The sequence below is a fragment of the Malaclemys terrapin genome, chromosome 3 (genome assembly GCF_027887155.1).
Source record: "Malaclemys terrapin pileata isolate rMalTer1 chromosome 3, rMalTer1.hap1, whole genome shotgun sequence".
In the NCBI taxonomy this organism is placed as follows: domain Eukaryota; kingdom Metazoa; phylum Chordata; order Testudines; family Emydidae; genus Malaclemys; species Malaclemys terrapin.
The window spans coordinates 135,787,807-135,812,179 of NC_071507.1; the positions used below are offsets into that span (position 1 = coordinate 135,787,807).

The 24,373-nt window shown below is 41.4% G+C and overlaps 1 protein-coding gene across 1 annotated transcript in view; it reads left to right on the plus strand.

The window, feature by feature from the left end:
- The first annotated feature begins 18,862 nt into the window (after positions 1–18,862).
- GPR63 (G protein-coupled receptor 63) overlaps positions 18,863–24,373 on the plus strand; it is a 40,856-nt gene continuing 35,345 nt past the window's right edge. The window contains exon 1 of the mRNA XM_054023514.1: positions 18,863–19,164. The gene's annotated coding sequence lies outside the window, so the exon portion shown is untranslated. The remainder of the gene's footprint in view (positions 19,165–24,373) is intronic.

A 24,373-nucleotide genomic window follows, 5' to 3' on the forward strand; every position in this document is an offset into this window, starting at 1 on the left:
GCCTGGGTCCCCTCCCCTTCCTCCTTTGCACTGCACCTGGCCACGGAGGAGTGTGGCTGAGACAGACTACAACTTGCCTCTTAGGTGAGGGGCTAGACTTTGGGGTGGTAGTTGGCTACTGAGGCAGGTGCAAGCTGGAGGACTGCTGTTTAAACCCCCTCCTCCCCCTACCAGAAGGGGTGAGAATGGGGAGCAAGGCGATTCCCAAATAAGCAGACAATGGCGAGACTCCATGTGCAGAGGGCGCTCCACAGCTGATGAGCTGATTCCCAGAGCAATCAGCAGGAGGTGCCAGCGGTGGTGAGTCCTGACCCTGTTACAGTCCGATCTACTGGATTTTGCAGATTTGTATGTAAAATTATTCAGTGTTTAGAAAATATGCAACAAACGCTTGGTGGCACAACTTGCTTCTTTTGCACTTTTCAATGCCAACCTGATGTATGTGACAATATAGATGCAAGTTAATGCATTTCCCTAATTAATTTTTGTCCACATGTCCTAAAATGACTTAAATGTACAGCAAACTATACTAAAATCATTTTTACTCTGTTATATGACAGGGAGTGATTTGCTATTAGCAGCAAATGTCTGCAGCAATCTTTTGAAGTACATATCCTAATTAAAGTGAACATCCAATATGTTGGCCAAGGATGAGTCATGCTTCGCAACAGCTCTACAGGAAAGGGGACTTGAGCTTTGTACTCTTTCAAAGCTATGGCCATGTGAATACATTGCTTTCTTTTGGGTGAAATTGTATTTTATGTTGTTTATTGCATGCTTAGGAGGCACTTTAGTGAAGTCATAAGGGTGCCAAGAATGTGCATATGTATAGCATGGGACAAGAAAGGCTTGGGAGAGGGGGGAAAGGGCTATTTAAAAACTCCGTTGGCAAAGCTTTGTTGCTAGGCACAAAACCTACTCTATATGCAATGTTATTACTCAGGAGCAAGGTACCAGCATATTCCTAGTTACCATGGTTTCCCTGCAGACACAGTGCCCTCTCAGAAAGGAAACAATTAAGCTTAATTTTATATTCATTACTTAAATCACTTTAAATGGCTTAAAAAAAAAGAATTGCAAACTAACATACATGGGAACATTGTCATGACTTGATTTCTTACATGAGTTTTGTACTTTCACAGACATAGAATATTTTTGGGTTTTTCCCCCAAAGGAATTTAAAAATAAATGCTGCTACAAAGATTCCTTTTATTAAAGAGAGTTGAGTGGTATGTGCTGAGTCTTCTGAAAATTGCAGGTGATGACTCACTGTGAAAGCTGATGGATTGTGCATTTCAGATTTAGTGCTTGACAATATCTTCTAATCACTGGCAAGCTACAATTGGCTTGCAGACTAGAATAAATTGCCTGAAACTTCCAACAACCCTGAAATCTCAACCAACTATAATGATGGCAGAACTATAATGATGGCAGATTTATTTGGTGAAAAATCCTAAAATGTGGAAATGGCCCCCTTCTAAAAGTGCAGGGTGTTGATTGGTAAAAACTGATTCCTTCCAAGTACAATATTTGATTTGCAGATGTTACAGATTTTGGGATCAAATATGTTGCATTTTGAGGAGATATGCTTTTTTTTTTAAATGGCTTCTGAGTTTGAGCCCATGAACAGCTGCAAACCTGCGTAAGCAAATTTAAGGCTGAGCTGGGTCTTGACAAATGTTGCCCTTTAGCAAGGCCCCCTTGTGCTCGCAAGCTGGGTTTACGTGTTGTGATACTGATTCTGGATTCTGTGGTATTCTGCAGAAGCTTCATGTGGGGTGGGGGGAGTTTATAATGAATGAACTATGAAGGTGAATAATAATCAGTACAATAACCCCTTGTGTTATTTTCTTTGGCCAGATACTGCCACATATAATCACACCAATTAGTACTTTGGATCCCAAATAGCATTATTAGTTCCAATATAACTGTAACGTTCTACTGGGAACATCCAGAACTGTGAGCCACTGTGCTATCTCTCTGCCCCAGCAAGGGCTAGTTTTGCTGGAGATTAGACTGTGCATCAGCCCCCTGCCACACCAGTCTGTCTTCCTTACCAGCAAACTTCTCAAGGCTCTCCCTGCTCAAACCTTGCCTAGCAGATAACAATCTGTGAACTCCAGCCCCTGAACTCCCTAGAGATGTCTCCAATGCACAGCACATAGCACTGTACATTCACAAAGTATATTAATTTTGCTGCTCTTTCAAAGAGACAGTACATTATAGCCAGGGCCGGCTCTGACTTTTTTGCCGCCCCAAGCGCACCCCCCCCCCCCAAAATAGGACAGCCGTGCCGCCCTAAGATTGGACGGAATGCCGCCCCTTAGAATCTGCTGCCCCAAGCACGACCTTGCTTGGCTGGTGCCTGGAGCTGGCCCTGATTATAGCTTATTAACTTTATGTCTTTTGTTAATAAACTTGTTTTATTTACTATTATAAAGCAACTCAGTACTGTATATGAAGGGAAGAGTGTGTTTACTTCAGTTAAGTGATACCAAGAAGAAGGAATAAAGATAGAAATAGTTACAAACAAATAAAAATATGCTTTCTAATGGGTAAGACCTTAACAAACTACTGTCTCCGTTCAAGGTAGTTTCCTCTCTAAGCAGTAGCCGACTAACTCTTAACCAGGATCCCCACAGAATCCAAGAAGTTAGTTTTACTTGTCTCCTCAGGTGAAGGATAATCCCAAGTCTTTCTGCCTTATATCTCAAAGTTTGCCTTTGTTTCAGGGTCAAATTGATCCCCTAGGGTTCAGTCTCCGGTCTCCTTCAGGGGGCTGCCTCCATCTTGATTAAGGTGTCCTGTGGGGTACACCCAGGTGATACTTCCTGCTGCAGTTTTACAATGTAAATGTCCTCTTTTTGCCACCTTTGATACAAATGAATAGTCCATTGAATTTGACCACATCTGGTTTGAGGTGTTGACCTCTTTCCTTTGTCTGGAGAAAACCTGTTCATCAATTTCATCTGACATGCCTGGTTTAAGAACATAAGAAAGGCCGTACCGGGTCAGACCAAAGGTCCATCTAGCCCAGTATCCTGTCGGCCGACAGTGGCCAATGCCAGGTGCCCCAGAGGGAGTGAACCTAACAGGCAATGATCAAGTGATCTCTGATCTTTTAGTATCCATAATTCCATACACAGCATTATTACATACATTTCACAATGATATTATTGACCCATGTGGTGTTAGTTTTCAAAATATGCCGTACAAGGCATATTTTATACAAATAACATTGCAGTAGTGTGTAGGTGAGAACACAGAGATACCTAGAATCATAGTGACTTTTCTCAGAATATGATAATACTCCCTGTGAGATTCATGGAGTACATGTAGCGTTCCATATAGCTTTAAACAGTGTACTAAATTCTTTCATTGAAGTCAATAGGGTTGCATGGACATTATTTATTTTTTGTATTAGGATTGGTTTTAGAGCATCACCAAGATTAGGGTCTCATTGTATTGGTGTTGTGCAAACAGGTAGTAAGAGATGGCTCCTGTCCTGAGGACTGTGGTAACTTTGTAGTAAGTATATGTTGGCAAATGTTGACAATTTGATTGTGCTCATGAACCATGAGGACACAAAGACACTTTTGCAATTGTTTAGATTAGCTCTGCTTGAAATAAGTCTGTTGCAACCACTAACCTTTTAATTCCACAACAAAGGACACATGGAGAATAAATCAACTTTTGAGTTGTGGGAAGGAAATTACAGTGCAGAAGGGATAATTATCATAGCAGAACATGTATTTAGGAAAAATCTTCTGTAGTGTACAAACACCTGGATCAGTATTTTTACCAGAAAGAAATGTTGAATGTCCAATTAATATAAGCTATGAGTGTTGAATAAAGTAGCTATAACATTTTGAAATGTGGTCTTATGAGAATCCAAGTAGGCATGAAGAAGTACAGTGCTGGAAGAGATTTCAAAGAAAAAGGAATGTACTAAAGTGATGTTGATGACTCAGCATGCGTCAATCTTCCCTGTTTGCCAATTAATAGTTGTAGAGCTGCCTACAGTTATTTATACACAGGCTTGGAAGGATTAGATTTTTATTGGTAAATGTCAATTTTACTGGCTACACTCACAAACCAATGGAAAAAAATATTTCCATTGATAATCAAAATTTACAGATAGGCAAATTAGGAAAAAAATGCTACTTGAGGACTTAGTATAGTTTGATTTAAGTATATTTACTTTGTATATTTTGACATATTGACAACTTGTGTGTTAATGGTAATAAACTTTATTTAATTACAGTACATGTTGAAATTCAAAACAATTAGTCTGACCCCTCCATAATTTCCAATGACCATGAAAGTTTAAATAGATGACAATAGAAAAAAATGCTTAAAATAAACATTATCTGTCAAAATTACAAAATAAAAATGTAAATCTGCCAAGCACCCAAAAACAAATTGAAATGTGAATAAGTGATCCAGTTTTGTAGCTAGTAGTATGTAAACTGTACCAGTTAATGATTAAAAGTTAACATGGATTTTGAAGTAAACACAGATCTGAGCTGATGTGCGTTTTGGATAACAGGTTTAGACTAACTGTCCAGTAATTTCAGCTAAGTATTTACAAACTAGCAATAGTTTTCCACTATACCAGCTGTATAACTTAAAGGAGTTTACTCGGTTGCCATAAATATGGGTCTGTTGTAAGAACCTACACAGAATAAACAGGAGAGCTTGAAGGTGACACACATGAGAATATCCTATAGCTCAGTGGTCACAAAACTCTGCTGAGAGGTAGCAGTTCCCTGTTCAAACCCTTACTCCCTTTTTTGGGGGTGGGGATTGAACCCTGGTCTCTCACCTCCCTTTGTGGCGCTGCTGGGCCAGAGTGACTTGCCCCAGGTCACGTGTTGAGGCTATGGCAGAAATGAATGCAGGTCTCCCAAATATTAAGCTAGTACCTGTATCATCCTTCTCTGTAATTCCAGAAAAATGTATCCTGGGATAATTTTAAATTGATTTCTTTATTTGCCCCCCCCCCCTCCCTAAATCAAGCCTAAATGAGCTCATTCAGCACATAAATTGATATTTCCTTCAACATGTAGTGGAGGAAGAAGAAGTAGCGCTAGGGTCCAGCAGAGGTATTCACACTCCAGCTATCTGAAATGCCATTGTAGTTCCTACACTCCTACATCCCAAATGGTGTATTGCTGTGGACAGAGGATAGCTGCCTCATTTCCACACCAGAAGTGTTTGCATTTCAATGGTGAATTAAGTAATCCCTGAATATAGTCTATATATCACTATGGGATCCCTCTAGATAAAGTTTTATACAAATACAAGGTGTTATTTTCTAGATATGTGTTTTTAAATAAAAGTAACTTTCTATGAAAACTAATTTTTTTTAGTTTATATTAATTATTACAGGAAAATATTTTTGTTTCCAGCAATTTGTTAATATATTGAATTCTCTTATCCATAGATTAATAAAGTTAGAAGGGACCATTGTGATAATCTATCTGACCTCCTGTATAATACTGGGCATGGAATTTCCCTGAAATAATTCCTGTCTGAACTAGAACATATCTTGTAGGGAAAAAAATCCATTCTTGATTTAAGAATTCCCAGTGATGGAGACTGCACCACAAACAACCCTTGTTAACTTGTTCCGAAGGCTAATTATTCTCCTTGTTAAAAGTCTGCACCTTACTTTATTTCTAGTCTGAACTTGTATAGTTTCAACTTCCAGCCATTGGATCGTGTTATATCTTTATCTGCTAGAATGAAGAGCCCTCTATTATTAAATTTCTGTTCCCCATTTATGTATTTACAGTCTGTGCATAGAGTAATGCCACAGAATAGAAGATTATGCTGCTCTATCGATCTCTAAAATGCTTCATATAGCAATTCTACTCTATTTCAGTGTAGCACTGCTATGGGAGATATTTATTGGCTTCATACACCTTATTCAGTACAACTAGGGTGACCAGAGAGCAAGTGTGAAAAATCGGAAAAGGGGTGGGGGTAATAGGTGCCTATAGAGGAAAAAGACCCTAAACATCTGGTCACCCTAAATACAATAAAATTGCAGTTAATATTATTAGCACTGAAGAAGCTTCCTATCCAGTCATAGCATAGGGATGCTCTTTACATACATACATACAGTAACTTGTGTAATAATTACTGCTTGAGAACAAGAATGGAAAGGCATTTGCAAAACTAAAACTGTTGTAAAAATGATAGGCTCAACAAGTCTGTCTTACTCCAAAAAAGAGAATACAAGCAATAACCCTAATGTGAATTCCAGCCTACTCTCTCTATTGAGCAGAAACACACTAGAGGCTGTAGAAGTTGTTTTGTATACTACAAACTGCTCTGGGACTCGCGCTTTCTCTTATGCACACTGATGCTATTATGTTGAACTGTGACATAAACATTTTCTATTGCAGTGGGATGAACTGTGTGATCTAAAGGATCTTTTCCATTTCTAGATGCTATGATCCTGTAGGCACAACTTTGAAGTAAATATACTAAAAATTGCAAATAAACATTGAGAAATAAATTTCTGTGCATTGGCCAAATCCTGCTGCAAACCATTACTTCTTCACTATTACCTGAAGGAAACATGACTGGTTTACACTACGCGAGTAGGTCGATGTAAGGCAGTTTACATCAACCTAATTATGTCAGTGTACACACTACAGCCTTGTCCTGCTTATGTAAGTGCCCTACTACACCGACATCAGAACTCCACAAGAGGTGTAGGACTTACACGGGTGTAGTTAGGAGAACTTACTTTGGCTGTTTGGGAACCTCTGGCCTACATGTTTGTGGGAGTGGAGGGTACAGCACTTTGCAGGACTGCGCTGTCTGGGAGGGGAAGAGCTCAGTTATAGTATATATCCTGTGTCAGTCTCTATGGCAGATTGCTAACTTCCTGGTGATGACAAGCATTTCTGTCTTGCTTTGCTGGATCTTGATAGTAAAGAACTTTTATTTTATTTATTGATTGATTTATTGCTGTTCACACATTAGTCCTAATCGTTTACACTTGTCACACAGGGACGTAGGGCTAAATTAATCACGGACATTAAATGTGCTCCTACTCAAAAGAGACTGCAAAAATGACTCCTCCTTGGCACTGTTTTTCTGGAGGGTTCACCTTCCATGAGACTGAAACAGTGTTATAAAGTAATTTCTTTTCAAACAAAGGCTGTTCCTTGGACGCTTTACAAAACAAACAAAAAATGGCACGATATTCTTCTTAATGGAAAGTTGTTCTCAAATGCCAATTTTTTTTTAAAGCACAGATTACACAGGGAAAAATGTATACTATAGGACTAGCTTATTAACTGTCTGTGTACTTTCCCTATGCACAAGTCTCATTAGCAAGCATTACTCTTTTGTGTGGATGATGAGTGGCCAAGAATTAATGAGCAAAGTGAAACATAAGATCCACAGCTACGAGATGAGCAGGCAGGTTTCCGGCAAAATAGATCATGCACGGACCAGATAGCAACGCTCCGCATCATAGTCGAGCAGTCTATGGAATGGAACTCCTCATTGTACATCAACTTTGTTGACTATGAGAAAGCATTCGATAGCGTGGATCGAGAGACTCTCTCGAAGCTCCTTCGGCACTATGGCATCCCAGCAAAGGTGGTTAACTTGATTAAGAACTTTTATATGACGGCATACACTGTAGAGTGATCTATGGAGGGCAGCTTATAAACAGCTTCCAGGTGCGAACCGGGGTCAGACAAGGATATTTGTTGTCACCATTTCTCTTTCTCTTTGTCATTGATTGGATTATGAAGACATCCACTTATGAGCGCAGGAACGGAATCCAGTGGACGTTGTGGACCCAGCTTGATGACCTGGACTTTGCCGACGACCTTGCACTCCTTTCGCATAGCGAACAGCAGATGCAAGAGAAGACTAACGTAGTGGCAGCCACGTCATCACAGGTTGGCCTCAACATCCACAAGGACAAGACTAAGATCCTCAAGATTAACTCCATCAGTAATGACCCAGTCACACTGAATGGAAGCCCTCTGGAGGAAGTGCAGTCCTTCACCTACCTAGGCAGCAGCATCGACCAACAGGGTGGCACGGGCGCAGACATCAAAGCAAGGCTCGGTAAGGCAAGAGCAGCTTTCTTACAGCTCAAGAACATCCAGAGAGCTGTCTTTGGCAACAAAGAGTAGACTGTTCAATTCCAACATGAAATCAGTCTTATTGTATGGAGCTGAAACCTGGAGGACAACTAAAACAACCACCAGGAAGATCCAGACCTTCATAAATAGTTGCCTTAGAAGGATTCTCCAGATCTGCTGGCCAGACACCATCACCAACATCTACCTCTTGGAGAGGACCCGTCAACTTCCAGCAGAGGAAGAAATTAGAAGGAGAAGGTGGGGCTGGATAGGACACACACTACGCAAGCAGCCAACCAACATCACTAGATAGGCATTGCGGTGGAACCCCCAAGGCAAGTGGAAAAGAAGCCGTCCAAGAAACACCTGGCGACGCGACCTTCAGGCTGATAGCATAAAAATGGGCTATACCTGGAACTAGCTAGAGCAAATGGCCCAGAATAGAGGACTCTGGAGATCTGTGGTTGGCGGCCCATACCCTGATTGGGGTGACGGGCATGAGTGAGAGAGAGTGAAACATAAGAAAGGTAATGCCATTTAATTTCAGTCCATAAGGGATCCTTCCCTCCTCCCTCCATGTTAACGCAGCTAAAGAAATAGAAAAAGATGGTTCATTGTTTTATCTTTGTTGATCCCAGAAAGCTTTACCATAGCTTTGTAGAGGAGCCATGGTCCTGTGATTAAGTTACTGGCTTGGGATTCACAAGATCTGTATTCAGTTCTGGCTTCTGTCATCTACCCCTTATGGTTTTTTCTTTTCTTTTTTTTTTCTTTTTTTTGGGGGTGGGGGGGGAAAATCATGTAATCTTTCTGTACCTCCGTTCCCCCATTGGTAATGGTAAAATGGATATAAGAATATCTCCCTTCTCCCATCCTGTTTGTCTTGTCTATCTAGATGGTCAGATTTTTCAGATCAGGGATTGTCTCATGATGATGTGTATGTAGAGGGCCTATCTCAGTGGGTCCCTGATTCAGATGGAGCCTCTAGATGCTACTGTAACAAAAATAATAATACTAAACACCCCCCCCCCCCGCCCCCATGAGTGGCCACTGCATACAGAAAGAGTCAGTGCCCTTTATAGGAATGAAATAAAAAAATCCCCAACTTCAATAATAACTCATATGTGGGATGCCAAGGTGTAAGAGCACCCCTCGCCTCCCTCCTGCTCCAGTTCACTTCCTCCCAGAATGTGTATGCCACAGCCCAAAGAAAGGTTATCACAGGGCCCAGAGGAAAGATGTTGCAGAAATAACTCTACTTTGCTTTCTTTTGTACCCCCTACCCCAGTCAGGGATCCACTGTGTTTGCATCTCCTCCACTCTCAGAAGCAGAGATGATGATTTTGGATTAATTTATTAAGAATCCCATTTGACTTCAATGGGAGTACTACATGTAGAGGGGCTGTTGCACTATGGCCAATCCATAGTCCTATCTGATCTTTCATGTAAAGTGATCACATGCAGGATTCAGGATCACAGGTATGCTCCCTCCCTCCTACCAATTTACATAATTGCACAATTGGCTAGATTTGTTCCTTCCTCCTGAAGTATGTAGATTCCTTACAGTGTTTCCATGGCATCTAGCTCTAAGTGTATGAGTTGAAAAGTCTCTTTGGAAAAACTCGGTTGTCAGAAAGTTGATTAGTACCTTTCTGTAAGGACCCCAAGAAACATTTGTAGTCAAGCTCCCCCTGTTTCTAATGAAAGACAGCAACTAATCCCATGCACAGCTTTTGATTCCTAAACAGGGTAATAGCTCTCTAAGACTTAATTGAAAATTGTAGCCAGTACTAATATAGCAAATTTATATTTTTATTAAATTCTTCTTATTCAAAGCATTGCTTCAAGATGCACTATTTCTCCATCATTCTTTGCTCAGGGTTGGAGAAAAACTTTGATTTTTAATGTTTACTTTCCAGTTCACAGAACAGGGCCCTGAACAAATTATTCTTGATGGTGAATTGTTTGCCTAATTTACTGCAATGCTGGCCTGCAATTATAAATAAACACTTAACTGATTTTGTTTGGTTAGATCAAGGAGTCTGAGAGGATATTTGTGAACTGTCAATGTTTCAGTGGTCCATTTCATTACACGGTTTGCTTCTTTATCATAGTAAGTATGTGCAGCATTGTCTAAGGTTTTGAATAACAAGGGTGCAGAGATTTTTATTAAATAGTATTTATTCCCTCTGGCATTTGTAAAAGTATGCTAAAGAATACAGGGCAACTTTCGCACATGGGCCAAAATTTCATTTTCCTAATACTCCCCACATTGGGCATTTAAAAAAAAAAAAAAAAAAAAGCTTTTTTTGGTGTGTGGTTTATTTTAAACATCAGAGACTGAAATGTAATATGAAAGTGCTATTGAGAATAGGGTTAATCCATATTAGCCCATTAATGTGCTAGATTAGCAGGCAAGAAACTAAATTATTCCTGGAAAGATCTGTTTACTAAAGTTTCAGTGCATATAATCATGGATCTATTCCATCTTAAGCTATGAGCAGCCTGCTCTTCCTATTTCTGCTCCATATAAACTAGTAAAAGCCTATGGGAATTTGGATGAATGACTTTAATATTTGCCACAATGCAATTTTTCTTTAAGGGCCTCCCTCTTCCACTTCTTACACTGATAAGTAGCTCTGTGCTCCTCTCCTACATCTGATATCTATTAAGAGATTAAACTCTCTGCAGTGGTCTTGATGTGTTGGCTGTGACCTGGTGTACCTGGGGTAGCCTTCACTGGAAATGCCAAGGTCAGGGCAGGCTGCAAAAGGGAGAGTAGATACTTCCAAGACTGGTGGGTAACAGTGAAGTTAAACTCCTCAACTAGTCAAACTGTGCTTTTGATTCCCCATACTGGTTATCAAGAAAGAAAAAAATAATAATCACACAGCCTTCTTTATGGCATTCCAGTTTTCTGGCTCTCAGTCAGGACCTAGGTCCAGTACAGTGAAGTTATTTTACAACTCTACTCACATAAACAAAATGTTCTTCTGACCCCAAGGGTCAGCCACGTTACCAGGTTAGTATAGGTTTGGATCTTACCCAAAATACCACGCTGCTAGCCAATCCTTTAGTGTCTAAAACTAAAGGTTTATTATAAAGAAAAAAGAGAACAAGATGAGATAAGGTAAAATAGTCACATACATACAAAGACTTCAAAGTCCATATATCAAGTTCCTAGCAGTACTGGTGGGATGGGCCACACAGCTTGGATGGGCTATTCAGGCCTTTATTCAGAACTTCAGTTTGTAGCAAAGTTCCTCCAGAGGTAAGAAACAGGATTGAAGACAAAATGGAGAAAATGCAGCTGCCTTTTATAGTCCTTTGCCATGCAGTCTGTGCTTCCTTTGTTTCAAACACAAGCTATCCAGCACATGGCTTGAAAGCCTTAGGGTATGTCTTAACTAGCAAAGTTAAAGCACATAGCTGTGTAGTCACAGCACCGCTATTAAAACAAACAAAAAAAACACTTCCATGAGGGGAGTAGCTCCCAGTGCAGGTGCACTTTTTTTTTTTTAACCCCCTCATCCCATGAGCGAGAAAGTTGCAGCGCTGTAAAGTGCCAGTGTAGACAAGCCCTTAGGTAAGCATTTCAACTTATTAGAAGAGAACCTCTGGAGGTCCATTCCTCACTTGAAAACCATAATGCAGAATATTTTACTGTATTAGTGCAAAACTCCACCTTGGATGTGCATTTGCTCCAATTGTAGCAATAGGGCCAGCCCTTATACCGCTTCTATTGTTCAGGAAAGATATGCAATTTTGTATATTTAAACACACACACACACACACACACACACACACACACACACACACACACTATAGCCTCACAGTTCCAGTGCTTGTAGCTATGACTAAGAGTAAAAGGCAGTTTATTTCTAACAGTTGTTTTCAGTGATTTATAATTTCCCCCAATATTAGCATTCAGAAGAATAATCTTATTTTATGTATTTATTGCAATTTACAACACATGAGAGGGTATCTTTCTGTTCAACTGGGTACCTTTGACATTATTTTAAATAATCCAATAAAAACAGAACCAGCAGCAACCCCCTAGGAAAAACTACAACCTCTATGCAACCCAATCTATTCATCCACTCAGGGACAAACAGATAGGCATTGCAGTATGTCTGAAAGTTCAGTGATTCCTGACTATTTAGGACCAAGGATAGAAGCTCATTTCTTAGCTGAAAACTCCTCATGGAGAATGTTTCATCATTCTTCTGACCCCAGAGTTACAAGCACCAAAAAACAGTGTTTCCACAAATAGGAACAATTTTGGTGCATTTCTGCTCTATTGACCAATTTCTCTTCCTCTTAGGCTGTGAATGGTCCCACTGGTGCTAATGTAACCCACATACCTTCTGGGTGTGGTGTTCTGTCCCATCTAGTGGTATCAAGACCACTAGAGAGAGATTAATGAGTTTGCTCTACAGCCTTAGCTAACAGTCAGTTGGCTTTTAGTTCATGCAGTAGAGGCTCATGCACAAAGCTCCAGAGGTCCCAGGTTTAATCCTGCCTGCCAACAACCGGGGTCTGTCGGTGTTACGCTAAGACTTGGAGAGTCTCCTTCAGATCAAGTGATAGTAGCCGGTGCTTTTGGAAAAGGAGGATCTAAATTCTATTTCTGCTTATCCCATCATATATCGCCAGAGAAGCCAAGACTTGTGTGAATAAAGTGGGCAGGATTTGATGGTGTGTGTCTGATAAAATGTATCCTTTCTCCAGATCTTTATTAGTTAAGTACTATTTTATTCTTTTTCCCACCTCAGAACTGTTAGATGGCCCCTCTAAAATTGTCTTAAGCTTGGAAGCACTAAAAGACCTATCACTTTAGTCAAAAGGTGAGACTAGAATTTAATGAGGGTATTAGCACAATAGATCACAGCTTGCATCAGGAAGCATATGTTGATTACTAAGCTGTGATTGCTTCAGTGCGTGAAAGTGCTTTTTCAAATCATATCAAACATTCTGCTTTTCCCAGAGTCAGTCTTGTGACATAGCAATACCAACCTTTTGCAAATAAAATGTGGTCATACATTATTTGTCTTACGGGATCAAGAACTGAAGCCTGTTGTACTAGGCTCTTTACAAACAAAGGGACAGATCTGTATATGTATTTAGGCACCAGGAGATGCAGATAGGCTCCCAAGTCCTCTTAAAATCAAGCATCATTGTCATAAAAGGGCATAGAAGTGGAAGATGGATTTTGATATAGTTGAGGTTCAGGCCTTTTAGGGCTTCCTAGCTCACAAAGGGCACCTTGAATTTCACCTGGATTAAAGAGATTATGAGGATGGCACACAGATGCAACTGGATTTCTTTCATCTAGCCTACTTCAAAGGCAAGCAGATCCATCCATACTGCACCAACTGTGAGTGGCCTTTTTGAGAGGATGGTAGTTGGCAGGTTTGTCACCATTTTGCCATCTTTGGTGTCAAAGTGCCATTGACTTCCCTGCACAGATAGATGGTGGGATATTATTTCATATCTTCAGCTTTGTCACTCTTTTCAGGCACATCCAACAGAGTGGAAATCTGAGTCGAAAGGGAAGTACAGTTACTTTTGTTCTATCCTCTCTATTCTTAAAAAGGATTGGGCATGATTTATGTTTTTTTAAAGATTTGTTTATCAAGAACCATTTCTTTTTAATCTCAGGTTTCCAAAGGTGTGATCACTGTCTCTTGTCTTCTATTTTGTTGCCTAGTAAGGGAGACAGAATACTGAAACTGTGAGGAAATAACATGGGAATGGATGCTTGCATTCGAGCAGAGGCAGCTTCACAGCACATCACAGGATGACTTTGGGAGGTGTGAAATGATTTTCATGCTACATTTCAAGCTCAGCTCCAGTTCACTAGCCTTCTGCATCAGTTAACAGATAAATGTCATATGCTTCCACTGCAAAAATAGCAGTCTATTTTTTCCAACATAACCCTTATTCATTTAGTCTTTCTTCACTTGCTTCAGTTAATGTCATATGGTTGCATGCACCCTAGACCTAGATTCAGCAAAAGAACTTAAGCATGTGTATAATTTTAAGCATGAGTTGTCCCATTGAAGTCCATGTAATTGTACATGTGCTGTGCTGGACTGGGACCCTAATTGTTGCAGTGAGTGTTTGCTTTTTTCTCATGGTCTTCAAGTTTAATCCTCTATTACAGTGAAGAAGGTACTAGAGATGTGCTAGAACCAAGCTTCCCAGATCCAAACTTCTGCACTTGGGGGAAGAGGTTCAGATCCATACCAAGTATTTAAACTCAGGCCCTGTTTCTGGTTAGCACATGAAGGACTCTGAATATTTAATGTTATGTAATTGCTTCATAATACAATAAGTGCTCTTGCCTGAAGTCTGTGCAGCATCTCATCTGGTATGCCTATTTCCCGCATCCAGTGCTATTTGGCTTGTATATAAATATAATTGACTTATTCCATCAACTGTGTTCCACATTTTCACAATTACCATTAGTAAAGAGATTTTGGGAGGGTGTGATTTCTGCTCCCAATCTTCCCTATATTAAACTTTGGCTTGTGCTGCACATTACGCAGATATCCAAAAAGAAGCAAGCAAAATCTTTCAAATTGTATTAAGCTCTGTTAGGAGGGAAATCTGAATGGGATATGGCTCAGAATAGTACTTTGGGTGTTGAAAGCCACCCTCCCACAGACACCTCTTAGACGGGGTTGAAAAAGCAACATTGTGGATGAAAGAAATATTCATGTGAGCAAAATACTCAAAAAGTCTAAACACAACACAAATATTCTCACGTAACATGTTTGTGGGTAGTGATTGTTTCAAGGATTCTGACAGTTGTAGTCAAAGAAATAAATTACATAGTACTTGTGCTAATCATTGTGTATTATGCACTGTGAGTAAGACAGGCCAATGACATTTTAGATGGTTACCCACTGCTCTCAAAAACATTGAACACCGCAGCAGGTAAAGGGTAAACAAAGATCTTAACAGTGGGGGTATGCTTCTGCAAAGAACCAAATCTAAAATAAGTCCCTGCCATCAGCATTGCCTGTTCCCACGCATCAGGAATTAATACACACCAGTCTTTGCTACCATACTAGTCCACAAATTGGGCTACTCTTGCTTGCAGGACTTTGTCCACACTGAAATATTTCCTAAGAATTGCTCCATTGCTTTAGCACTGCTGCAGCTCTACAGATGCTAGCGAAGGTGGGAATGCTGGTGTAGAGAAGCCACTAGCAGTTTGACCATTGTGTTATCAGTGGTTCTCAGCCTGCGGGGGCCCAGTCAGCACAGAGATGTGGCCCATGTGACATCTTCAGTGCCACAGAGGTGGTATTGGATGCAGCCCACAATGGTAAATCAGTTGAGAACCACTGTGTTATCTAAACCTGCAGTGCTAGAAGAAACAGTAGTAAAAATGCCAACAGACAATCTTTACTTTCACTCCTACCCCTGAAGGCCCTGTACTAATGCTGGGGCAATGGGATTTTCAAAAACACTTCCTTGTAGATGTAGCCACTCATGACAGTCCTTTTTTTGTTAGGGAAACTTTCCCTCCCCCATCCACCACTTGCTTCTGGGGTAAAATGACCGGAAAAGTCCCTTTTTATTCAAGGGCCCTAGCAGGTACATTGAGACCCTGCTCATAGTTACTGTTTTATTTGAGACAATGTGTTCTCCCTAGCATACCAGCCTAAAAACCCAAGCTTTCCTCCAGCTGTGGGCCGAGAGTAACCTTTCCTTGTATTTTTTGCTACTCATTAGTTTGTCAAAGGGCCATCTCTCCAGACTTGGTATCTTATCTTGGGCAGTTATTACAGGATTAGCCTTTCTACTTTCCTGATTCCGGGGAAGTCTGTTAATCCCTTCCTGCACTGGCTAGGTATGAATTTGCCATAAGTATTTATTGCTACAATCATTTTCTCATTATTTGGAGCTGTTCTGTGTGGTCAGAATGGGCATCAAGGGAGGAAGGTTCAATGCCCATTGAAGGGTGAGGGAGACAAAAGGCTCATTTGTGTGCATTTCTTGACCAGCTCTGTGGGTCTTGACTGCATAGACAAGTGAAGTCCCTCCATGTCCCTCCCAATACTTTGTCCAATGAAGCCAGCTTACCTATAGACGCCGCAGTGTTGCCATAATACAGTCTTTTTGTAAGTATTTCCTAAGCAAAGCTCTGAAAGACTAATGATCTACCAGTTGGTTTCCTTAGGCATTTTGAACTCTCTGTTGGGAAGACCAGCTGTATTGGTGTTTAAAGATGCACGTGAAAAGGGAAACCTTCTTTTGAAGTGCACTACTTGTATTCACCAGAGAGCAGTATTGCTCAAAGGGTGATCCAAAAATGTACAGCCTTCCATGGAATGACAAAGCTCTTCCCTCAGACAAAGAAGAAAGAGAGGTGAAGCTGGTGCATTAATTCAGGGAACAAAGAGGAAAACAATGTGCCCACTGCATTCTATCAGATGAACTGAAAATATAAAAACAACAAGGAGTCTGGTGGCACCTTAAAGACTAACAGATTTATTTGGGCATAAGCTTTCGTGGGTAAAAACCTCACTTCTTCAGATGCATAGAGTGAAAGTTACAGATGCAGGTGTCAGTATATAATGCCTGCAACTGTAACTTTCACTCTATACATCTGAAGAAGTGAAGTTTTTACCCACGAAAGCTTATGCCCAAATAAATCTGTTAGTCTTTAAGGTGCCACCAGACTCCTTGTGGATTTTGTAGATACAGACTAACACGGCTACTCCCTGATACTTGAAAATATAAAGGCCAAGGAAAGATTTATTCTTTTTCTCAGGGATGAAACTCCACTATCCATGCTGGCCTGACAAGTTAATTGTTCAGGTACGTTCAACTGAAGCGTTCTCAATAAAAGCACAAACTGTGTATGCATACAGAGAAACTAGTGAATAAATGCAGAATGCTCTAGGAATGCTAATCTTGAGCAATGAAGATATAACAGGTTGTCAATGAAATAAGCTTTGAAGAGATGTTTTAAGAATAACTAGGGAGTTAATTTCCATCTTGATAGTCACTGATTTGCTGTATCACATTTTTTTTTTAAAGCAGTCGTTGATTTTTGGTGCCTTCATTTCTGAATGCCCAAAGTTGATTTTCAAAAGTTCTCAGCACGCACAACTCCAGCTGAACTCAATAGAAGATACACGTGCTCAGCATCTAAAAAACAAAATATCCCTCCTTCCCGTCCCCCACAAAAAACCTGACCCAGGTTGGATGCATATTTGGTAGCTACTATTGAAAGCATGGGCCTTGATCTCTTATAATATCCACTAGCTGTACTGTGTTCAAGAAATTAATATGAGAGGACCTGAAGCTTCCTGTAATCTTCATTTTCTTTTCTCTCTCTCATTTTGGGTTATTGTCCGATACTTGGAGGTTGGCTACAGACACATGCTGAATACCAACTACATTCTTTGTAATAGCCAAAGTGCAGTCTGACTATGAAGTGCTCTGTGTGCCTTGAAAGCTTGTCTCTCTCACCAGCAGAAGTTGGTCTGTGTAAAAATGGCATTCTGGAGTTTTAAGTTTGTCTTTCTCTGAGTGAGAGATCAAATACACTCAGTTTATAAATTAAAAGAGGAGTTTTCATAGTGGCATTATATCCTTCCAGTTTTGACACTGTTCCCATAACGAAATAACTAGTCTTTCACAAATTATTTTAACTGAAAATACAAATAATTGAAATAAAATTAATACATTTGATACAATGTAATCAAATTTATTGAAAGCTAAGCTCACCCCCTGCCTGAATTGTATTACTGATGCTATTAATATGCACCTTGCTTGAAGATTCTACAGTTAGACTTTGTTAACAATTCGGTTGATGATACATGAGCCAAAACTGAATCCAACCCTCTTCCGCTTGGTTGTATTGGCTTTAGGGGGGGGGGGGGGGGGGAAGCAGTAAAAACTTATTTTAGTCACTAAAGTCAGCAGATATGACTCAATCCACAAAGAGAGCAGATCTCTATGGAGCAAGGACGTGTTATTTCTACAGTCATTTTTCTGTTCATAACTAGATTTAAGGATTGGGGGAAAATCCAACATTAGAGAAATGGAGCATCTTTATAGGTATGTGCTAAGCCAATGGGAGGCAAACGATTTATTGTAAATAGTGTGAAGCAACATCCATCTCCCCTAATGGAAATGTCATGTGTGCATCTGTTTTAAACATCCAATTTAATAGAAAGAACTTAACACACGGTGTTTCCATAGCAGAGGCTGGCGCTAAATCCCAGTTGGTTTGTATAAACTGCTCCTTTACATGCCCAGCGCAAGAGCAGACTAGACTTTCCATTGCACGTTCCCCCTGTGCAGGATTGGTGCGGGCAGGTCCACCCGGCTCTGAGCAGCCCCTAGCAGGCAGCGAGCTCTTTCCCGTGGGAAGCACCAGCCTCGCTCCATTGCAGCGGGCCTCTGCTCTGCGCTCGCTCGCGCCTGCACTCAGGGCCGGGGCTGACTGCTAACGCAGGTGCAAGGTGCGCCAGGCTGCTACCACATACCTGGAGCGGCCGGCGCGGCGCGGGGAGCCCGGCCCAAGGGATGCTCGGCGGGAGCGCGCGGCCACCGGTGCACGTTCTCGGAGCGCGGAGTCTCCTCCCCTCCCGGTCGGGGGCCCGCCCCAGCAGCAGCAGCAGCATTGCATAGACCGGGACTGCCAGCAGCCACTTGCAGGGAAGCAGTTAGGTGAAGGAGGCGGCTGGCAGGGAAACGTTTCCTCCTCCGAGCGGGCGTTGAGTCTGTTTGTCCAGCAGCAGCAGCAGCAGATCCATCCTCAAAGCAATGGGGAAGGTTGCTCTGAGCGGGGCGCAGGCGGGCTACCCTGAGGCAGAGACAGCAGCCCCAGCTTGCAAGCAACGCGCCTCGCGGGCTGCCTGTGTTGCCTCCTCCTGCTCCCAGCTTTGAACCTTTTGTTTTCTCCAGTCGGGGGGCAGCGAGCTGCTGCTGCTATGTCGGGAAAGTTCCAGGAGGCATCGGATCAGGCCAGGCTTTTGCTCTGCCGGGATCTGCAAGGCGCGGTGTGTGTTCTGAGGTGAGACTTTGTTCTCTTCCTAAACACCTTTCTGCCAGCTGTTCAAACCAAGTGGATTGCTCCAGTTGCGGGTGCGGGAGGGTGGATCATCTGAATGGGAGAGAGGGGAGAGGTGAATCCCAGAATTGTGCTGGGGGTTTTCTTTTTTCTGTAGAGTCCTGCACAATTATCCCAGGTGCATTTTTTTCTTTAACTTACAGTGCGGAGACACCTACATGGAAATCTATTCACTTGACTAGTTCTCTCGTTTCTGACTGGGGCTGAGCTAGGAATGCACTGTTTCTCCCTGGCACCTGGTGCCCTTTTACTCAGGCTGTTGTCTCTAAGCAGCTAGGCCATTTTAGAAATCTGCACCCTGAAGAGTACTTACATTCCTGGGCCCCAGGGGAACTGGCTGTCAGGCCCAATTCAAGCTGAACATAATCTCTAGCCAGCCGTCCAGGTGGGAAAAATCCGCTTCATCTTCAGGCTTTATTCCAGGAGCCACTTATCAAGCCATTCATTAATAGGCAGAGTGGTTACTAGGGTTTTATAACAGTCTTCAGCAGTTGCACTGCTGCAGAGTTCAGCCAAAGAAACTGACTCTTCTTTCCGAATCTAAAGGTGCTAAAAAGTAGAGGTTTTGTCAGCCATGAGGTAGGTGCTTTAGGTTTCTCACACACAAATCTGCACATGAGGCCTTTCCATTTCTTCTTCTTTTTTAAGTGTTTCCTCGTCTGGACCCTCAAATTCTGGCATTGTTTTATATCTGCTCAAACTTGGCCATGAAACATGTGCCTTTTATAATGGTCTTTGGCCTCTTTGCAAAGGTGCTGAGAACATACAGTCCATGTTTTTTCTTGTATTGCCTGAGTTGTGGGCTTGTTCTTTAGAGTGGTTGCTAAATAAAAACTGTAGTTCAGTATGTGATCCAAACATGAAAGCTCCCTATTATCCTCTAGGAGTTACATTCATAGTAGATATTTAAAGGGTTGAATGTCATCTCTTATCTTCCATTACCTTTTTAATAGTGATTCTTTACAGTTTGGTTTTATAGCCTATACAGTATCTATATTTCTCTATTTTTCCTTCCAATTCTCTCTTCTATGTATTGTCTTATTATCACTTTGTCTGCAGAAATGCAAATTAAATTGGGTGGCTGGGGTCTGAGATTTTTGCTTTAAAATATATTAAATAGATTTCAAATCCAAAATGCTTTCTACTAGAGGATGCATGTTATTTATTGCCTAAGAAAGGAATATTGACTTGTGAATTCTTGGACTGTGAGAACTGCAACATTATCTATCTAGTTATTTTAGGATTTTCTGTAGTTACCTGCAGTGTTTTGTATCTACGATCTTGATTGTGCAAAGTTTTTTATTAGACAAAAATACTAACATACACTCATTGATATATTTTTGATTGAAGAGTGACTCTTAGCCAAAAAAGTGCCCCATCAGGTTAGAACAATTTTATTTGTGGGATTTGTGTATACAATGCAACTTTGTGCATAGCATCTTTCATACATGACTATACAAGACACTACAATTCTACTTACTGAAACATTTCATAAAGATATTTTTTGGCAAATCAATTACGGTATAATTGTTTCCCCATGAAAATGGAGTGAAACAAAGGAATATATGTGCATAAAGATATAAGCAACATCTACATTCCCAAAAAAATGGGGCAGAAGATGTGACAAGCAAGTTGTGTGGGTGGGTGAGGGGAGTGTCAAAAATTGTTCATTTTTTATTGAAGAATGAATGTTTAAATACTGGGAAATATATTTTGTACAATGCATTCTTTGCTATTGTGAGGAACATACGGTACATAGCTGATCTTATAGCAGAGAGAATAAGAATCTGATATGAGAAACAATTTCTCAGATTAAATAGACCATTTCTGGATACCTGTTAAAAGCTGTTTTTCAAAAAAGCAGTTACTTGAATGGGAAAAACCAAGCATTGCCAGCTCTCCAGTGTGTTTTGCTTCAATGTTTGCAAAGTGTTCTACTCTCTACTATCAGTGATGTCAGGTTTAACACTTATGTTGTCAAGTTCCCAGGGTCATATTAGACTAAAACATTTCATTGTAACGAACCTGTCTACAGAAGCAGATTTGACACTGACCAGTGGTATTGAGGTTTATTATTTTTTTTATTCAATGTGATCATCTTTGAATAATTTTTGCTGGTTTCCATAACTGAAGTTGAATTTTTGCACTTATACTATCCCACATCAGAAACCCAGATGCTTTGCTTATGTTATTAGACAGTGTCCTTATTATTATAGTGTGTGTCAAATGGAAAGCTGCCTTTGTAAATTGAGAAAATAATATGAATCATGAAAATATTAGTGGATCATATGCAAAAACTGCATGTGAACAGCTTTAACTAAGCAGGACAAAACTGACAGGCGCATACTCATTTCCCATTATCTGCTCATCTATTAAGAGATGTTGACACTTTTCATAAGGTAATGGCTGATCACATTGTTTTCACATTTAATTCCTGTGCCACTCTGAAAATCCCCCTTTAATAATAAGTGTAGATGATGTTTAGAGGCATAGCATACTATGTACACATTACCACTTATGTTGGTATAACTTATGTTGCTCGGGTGTGAATAAGCCATCCTTTCTCCACTCCCTGAGTGACGTAAGTTGCACCAACTAAGTACCAGTGTGGACAGTGCTATGTCAGCAGGACAGCTTCTCCCCCTGACACAGCCATCACCTCTCTTGGAGGTGGGTTTATTATGCTGGTTTATTATGCTGATGGGAGAGCTCTTCACCAGATATACGGATTATCACATGCTTCTTAGTGCCTTATTTCACTGGTAGAGGTTTTGCATATTCATTTCAATCTATATTACATTCCACTGTCTTGAATAAACAAAAGATCTTAATTGGGTAGAATGTCTGCCAACATACTTTGCCTTTGCTCATTTCAGGCCACATTCTGGTACCCTTATCCATGTTGAGTAACACCTTGCTCAATGAGTAGTCCCATTGATCTCAGTGGGCTCAATTATAAGTGTCCTAATTCACTTGCATAGTGGGCATAAGGAAACCTAAGCTTCTCCCTCATTCGCTTGTGTTGGCTACCCACAACATCAAGTTATACAGGAGAGTTGGGAAGAGCAGCTGTCTCTGTGATGCTACTCTTCTCTTCTGCATAGGGGGCCAGGCAGGGAGTGGGTAAAGGCTTGACTCCATTCCCCCACGCCCTCACCTTATGCACTGGCCAGTGCAGCAGAGGCGGAAGTAAGCTGTGTCAGGAAAGGGCTGGCACAACTTCCTCCTTCCACTCCAAATTTGCTTCTCGGGCAGACCCACTGGGCTAGTAAGGTTTTATTCAACGTGAGTAAGGGTATGAGAATCCAACCCTGAGCCTGCCAATATTCTTACACCAAGGCCTTTTATTTAAGTGCAAGGAACACTTTCAATAGAACAGTTTTTTTTTACTCGACGGGAAATTATTTACTCTGCAACAACTAGCATGACACAATGCTTGGGCTAAATGGCTCAAAGCTGGTTTTAGAGTAGTTAGCATGGCTGAAGTCCAAGAAGCTTTCTTGATACACTGGTCCTTTTCCATCAGAATTATGAACAAATCTTGGGCATGTGAAATCAGTCTGGAATTTTGTAAATATGCATCTTACTTCTTGGTTCAAATCTATGGTGTTTTTTGGATTTTTGGTCTCATCTTGGTTCTACACTGTGTGTGTGCACCGTATATTATGTTATGGGGGTTTTTTGGGGGAGGGGGAGGAGATTGGGAGGGAAGATATCTTGATGTGTCTAGATAATAGTCCTAGCTCTTACATAGCACTTTTCATCAGAAGACCTCAAAGTGCTTTACAAAGGAAGTCAGTATTATTATCCTCATTTTAGAGATGGGAAAATAGAAATACAGAGAAGTAAAGTGACTTGCCCATGGTTAGCCAGCCAGCCAGCCAGTGGTAGAGCCAGGACTAGAACCCAGTAGGCTACAATGCCCCTCAGGAAAGCAATATATTTTAAAAAGCATGTGTAGTTTCTTTGTCTGTGTGCCAAGGGCTATAACAGGGATGGGCAACCTTTGGCACGCGGCCTGCCAGGGTAAGCACCCTGGTGGGCCGGGCTGGTTTGTTTACCTGCCGCATCCGCGGGTTTGGCCGATCGCGGCTCCCACTGGCCGTGGTTTGCCGCTCCAGGCCAATGGGGGCTGCGGGAAGCAGCGGCCAGCACATCCCTCAGCCCGCGCCACTTCCTGCAGCCCCCATTGGCCTGGAGCGGCAAACCACGGCCAGTGGGAGCCGCGATCGGCCAAACCCGCGGATGCGGCAGGTAAACAAACCAGCCCGGCCCACCAGGGTGCTTACCCTGGCAGGCCGCGTGCCAAAGGTTGCTGATCCCTGGGCTAAAACTACCATCCAAATTAGTAGTACAACTAAGAATTTAGACTTGCTACATACTTTCCTCATGTATTGATGAACCTGAATAAAGAAGAACGTGGATGAATTACAGTGATATTTTAAATGTAGGAAATAATTCAACAAGGAAGTCTGGTGACATTGTAAAACACAGTACATATGTTTTATACATTATAAGTCAAGACCCCAAGACTAAACTAATTCCATATAACATTTTGTAATATGAGGGAGGAATACTATTTAACACTTTGTTAGTAAAAAGGGGAAGAGCAGGGACATGAAGCTTTTAATCACTTAGGTTGCAGTTCAGGAAAGTACTTAAGTACGCACTTTAACTACACATTGGAACACAGCAAGTGCTTAAAGTAGTTTCTGAAGTCCCAGTTTAGTCATTCCATGTAAATTTACTTGAAAGAAACCTCATAAGATCAGTGGTGGCTTTAGACTTAGTGGGGCCCTGTGTGCCGCTTCATTTTTGGGCCACCCCGCTTGGGACCCAACCAAGAAAAAAACCATTCTCTCTTATCTTCCCCCCTGTCCCCGGTTTTCATTCTTTTTTTTTCTTCATCCTCCTCCTATATTACAAGTAATAGGAAGTAAATGAAAATAAAGTGGGGTACCTTGATTGGGCCGGGGGTTGGGGTGCAGGAGGGAGCGTGGGGGTCAGGCTCTGGGAGGAAGTTTGGGTGCGGGTTCTGGGTTGGGGCAGGGAGTTGGGGGGGGGGTGCTAACCCCTCTGGCAGTGGCTTCTAGGCGGGGGGACAGGGGGTCTCTGCATGCCGCCTCTGCAGCTCCCATTGGTCGCAGTTCCC